This window comes from Hakea prostrata, chromosome 5 (genome assembly GCF_041222555.1).
Source record: "Hakea prostrata isolate BN-2017 chromosome 5, UWA_Hpros_2, whole genome shotgun sequence".
Taxonomy (NCBI): Eukaryota; Viridiplantae; Streptophyta; class Magnoliopsida; order Proteales; family Proteaceae; genus Hakea; species Hakea prostrata.
This window is the reverse complement of record NC_142604.1, coordinates 39,422,601-39,427,176: the sequence shown is the minus strand read 5'-3', so window position 1 is coordinate 39,427,176 and position 4,576 is coordinate 39,422,601. Positions and strand designations below refer to the sequence as shown.

Here is a 4,576-nt window from a genome sequence, read left to right as displayed (position 1 = left end):
GTGCTCCCAGCAACTGATGAGGCTGAATAAATTTGGACAAGAAAGTTTGATTTCACAGAGATGGCTTCAGATGAGGTTAGTTGGAAGTTTTGTGTTTTTAGCACAAGCAACTAATTCTGTTATGGAGAATAATATATCTATTGTGATGGTGCAGCTGAGCAAGCTGAAGAGAGAGTGCCAAAATGATGACTTTTCAGGGAACTTCGAAGATGCGTAGTGCTGGAGTTGAACCTACTGAGGCGACACTTATCTTTATGCTCTCATCTGCAGCCCACCTTGGTGCTCTTGAGGGAGGGCAGTGGGTGCATGGTTATGTTGACTACAATGGGATTTATTTGACTGCAAGTCTTGGCACTGCACTCCTTAACATGTATGCTAAATGCGGTTCTATTGATGATGCAATGAAAGTTTTTGTGGCAATGCCTTTTCGAGATAATCTTGCTTGGATTGCAATGATATCTTCACTTGCCATGCATGGACAAGGAGAGAAAGCACTTGGTCTCTTTGATGAAATGCTCCCTCTAGGATTACAACCCAACAACATCACCTTCATCAGGATTCTTAGTGAATGTAGTCATGCTGGATTGATTGAAGAGGGTCTTTATCATTTTAAGCATATGAAGAAAGTGTTCAGGATTTCCCCACGATTGGAGCACTATGGATGCATGGTAGACATTCTTGCATGAAGTGGGTAACCTTGTTTTATGATTATCATCTAAAGCTGAGATTTGCCCTGTATTATATAAAAATGTGAAGAGGGTTAGAGCCCAACATCAGATAGGTCTTTGCCAAGATAGTTCCAGGCACAAACCACTTATATCAAATGCTTTTGTCCTACTCAAATAATTGATTTTTGCAGCATAAGAATCAGTATATATCTTTTTCTTTCTCTACTTCTTCTTCTTCCTTTTATTCTTACACTTTTGCAATCAACTGGCCAGCCATAAATACAGGCATAAACTGGTTCATTGTGAAAGAGTTTCTTGCAGTGGCTCCACTGCAAATCCTTGATTTTTCCATAGCATTTTTCTACTTGAAAGCATCGAGCTCAGCCCATTGCAAAAACTGTTTGCTTTTACAAGATTCTGTTGCATGGGACGAGCAAATTTTTTAGATTAAATGTTGGTGCTCCAACTTTAAATGCATAACAATTTGCAGGGGAACTTTCTTTCTGCAAATACCTTTGTAGGTTGTTGTATCAGACATTAGCAAGATATTTAGCATTTTTTGGAAGTCCCTTTGTTAACACAGGGGTTGTCTTTGGTGAAAAAAAGTAGTATTCTTTGCTAAGTTTGGTTGTTGGCCATACAGGTCTTCAAAAAGATTTTAAGTTTGCTTTGAGTGAGATACTGGTGTTATTGTAGTATTGTAGGGCAATTCAGTTCTTCAACAGACTATTAAAAGTCCAAATCCTTTTGATTGTCAAAGAACTCTTCTTGCAATACGCCATGTAAAATTTGAAATTAAAGCGCGATTCATCTGCATCTGATAGAAAGGGTTCCTCTTGAAGTAATCAATAATCATCAAAGCTAACTTGGGGTATTGCATAATTGGAGAATTTGAAGAATACATAAATTGAGTTATAAGACAAACATTATATCAAAAATTGAAATTTGGAAAACGCAATAGAAACACATATTGCGGGAGTCTTCCCAACCAAAACCAACCGTATGGACATGGAGACTGAAATAACATTAGGGAAGCCTACTGATAACTCTGTGAAATAGAGTTAAGATTGGTAACTTTTATACTTGAGATGGCTTGATTTAGGAGTATTTTATCTTTGTTTCAATGTTAGTATTCATTAGATGTTGTCATATTGAGTCTTAACATGTTGCATCTTGTATAGGTCATTATTGTCACTCTTACATGAATTTCTCTTCAGATTAATGTATGAATTTGACTAATACTCTTACTCTTGAAAAATCTAGGTGAAGATCCATAATAGAAGAAGAATCTGCATGTCCTTTAACTTTGCCTGAGAGTTTGCTGCAGCAATACGGAGCAGAATATTCTTAGATCCAATTCAAGTGGAAATGACAAAAAAGGGCTAAATTAATGGACTTTCTTCTTGTCATTCCATGAAAGATCTCAACCGTTGATATCAAAAGAAAATGTTCTAATCCTACAAGCCACTTTTAACCTAGCACTTTTGGGGGAAAAGAATGGTACGAAGGAGGCAAAAACGTGAAAGGCAAAGGAGAGGAGGAAAAGAGGAGCAAAAGAGGAGAAGAGAGGAGAGAGAGCAATTCGTGGGAGAGCTGAAGCAGCTCTAGAGCTACTGGAGAAGACTATATGTTTGGAGAAGAAGGCTGGAGTTCTTGTATTAGCATTGAAGCTCTTAGTTTCTTTCCATTTTATAACTCTATCTTTTTATCTTCTAGCTTAATGATAACTATATCTATCTCTTTGTATTTGATTTCTGTTATGGGCTAAACTTGTGTTGTGTTGGGATGATAGTAGTACCTAAACTTGAATTTTAAGATTAACTATCATGTGTTCTTTAGTTTTATTGCAATACAATTTATTCTCAATGAATTCAGCATGTTATATTGATTAATTTCGATTCTTGAATGATCTTTCATGAACGATTATTATGATTTTGTTAATTGGAAAGTTAATGCAGTCTAGATGTTTGCTGAATTGTGTGAGTTAGCATAATCTTTAATTAGTTTGTGTTAATTAGTAGGTTGGGTAGGAATACCCAATTACCTCACATTGCCATGATTGGGATTGGGTTTAAATTGCATTCATATTTCAATTCTTCATAGGAATATGCAGATGTTGAATTAGGATATTAAGCATATTTGTATTGGAAAATACCATTATGCCACTTCATTCCAGGTTCTTGATATATTTTAGGTTGTAATATTATTTTAGTATTTGCATTAGAAAATTCAGGGGAAGGAAACTTGATTCCCAACACTCTTTTCACTCACTAAGTTCCTTCTATTGCTCAATCTCCATTTTAGTTCTTTAGTTTAATTACCTGTCATTTGGTTATTTAGTTAGTCAATCACAAATCAATCTTGTTAATCTTATTTAATTCAGTTTTATTTTTACATTGAAAGTTAATGATAGAATTCTCCGTGGGATCAATACTCTACTTATCATTTACTACTTGATTGCGACACGTGCACTTGCATAACATCTTGGTACACAAGCAACAACCCATTGCTTAAATTATGTATTTTGGTCATTTCTATTTAATTCTGTACCTATCGATACGTATTTGTGAAACGATATGATACGAAGCGAAACGTCTCTTAAAATCACCCAACCGATACACTATCGATACGCGATACTTTAAACCTTGTTCAACATCACATAGTAATTGAAGTACATCTAATCATTATTCACAATATAAAACTAACCATAAATCATTTAAACATACTGTAACAGCAAGTTACAAGAATACAAATGCATTCAAAGTTATAGTAACTCATCATAGATTATGTCAATACATATATGTAAGAATGTAACTTTACCTGTCAAAGTTGGAAAGACTATTAAAAGTGTAGTCAAACCTCTTAAACAATAGTTCCAGTAAACCTCAGAGATCACCTATAATAGGTTACAAAGTTACATTAAGAAAAGAAGTCAAAATAGAGCAACAATCAGACTGACTGGGCTTCTGTGACCCAACAAGTCGCTTATGGAAATTGGTTGGGCCAATCAATCGCCCTGAGCGACCGCCCTTATTTCAGACAAAAACTCAAGTCAGAAATTCTGACTTTTGATCTCCCAATTTTAATATGATTTTGGGATGATCTAAATCCGAATTTCATCCTTAACAAGTTTACAAGCCATAAACAATCCAATACCAAGAAGATGAATGGTTTAGAAATATCTCATCATCTCCCTTGCATCATGTTGGGCAATTTCAACAAGGTGATATCAAACAACACGCCCTTGAATCATGTTGGGCAATTTCAGCATTTAGTTGGGAAATTAATCTAGTTGACTATCACAAGGCCAGATATCGCATATTCAGTTAGCTACATGAGCTAGTTCATGTAGAATTTGACATAAGGACATATGGAATTGTTAAATCATCTCCTTAAATATTTGAAGGCTACACCAGGAAGAGGCATCTTAATGAAGAACAATGGAAATACTGATATTGTTGGTTATTCTAATTCAGACTGGTTGGAAAATCCTATGGATAAAAAATATATTACTGAGTTTTGCATTTTTGTTGGTAGAAATATTGCCACCTAGAAGAGCAAAAAACAAAATGTAGTTGCTCAATCAAGTGCATAGGCCGAGTATAGGGCCATGGCTACTACAACTAGTGATTGTGTGGTTTAGACTACTTCTGCAAGAATTGGGGTGCTCTATGACTAAACCTACAAAACTGTTTTGTGACAATTCGGCTGTGACACACATTGCTTCAATTTAAGTCTTCTACGGAAGAACCAAACACATTGAAGTATATTGTCACTTTGTCATGGAAATCGCCCAAGATAAGACAATCGAGACACCCTACATTCAAAGTGAAGAACAATTGGCTAACATCTTTTCACCAAAGCCTTGCCCAAAGGAATGTTTCAAGTTATAATGGACAAGCTGACCT

The 4,576-nt window shown here is 35.4% G+C and overlaps 1 pseudogene; it reads left to right on the top strand.

The window, feature by feature from the left end:
* The first annotated feature begins 209 nt into the window (after window positions 1-209).
* LOC149015957 (pentatricopeptide repeat-containing protein At4g18840 pseudogene) lies at window positions 210-686 on the top strand (annotated as a pseudogene).
* The last annotated feature ends 3,890 nt before the right edge of the window (window positions 687-4,576 follow it).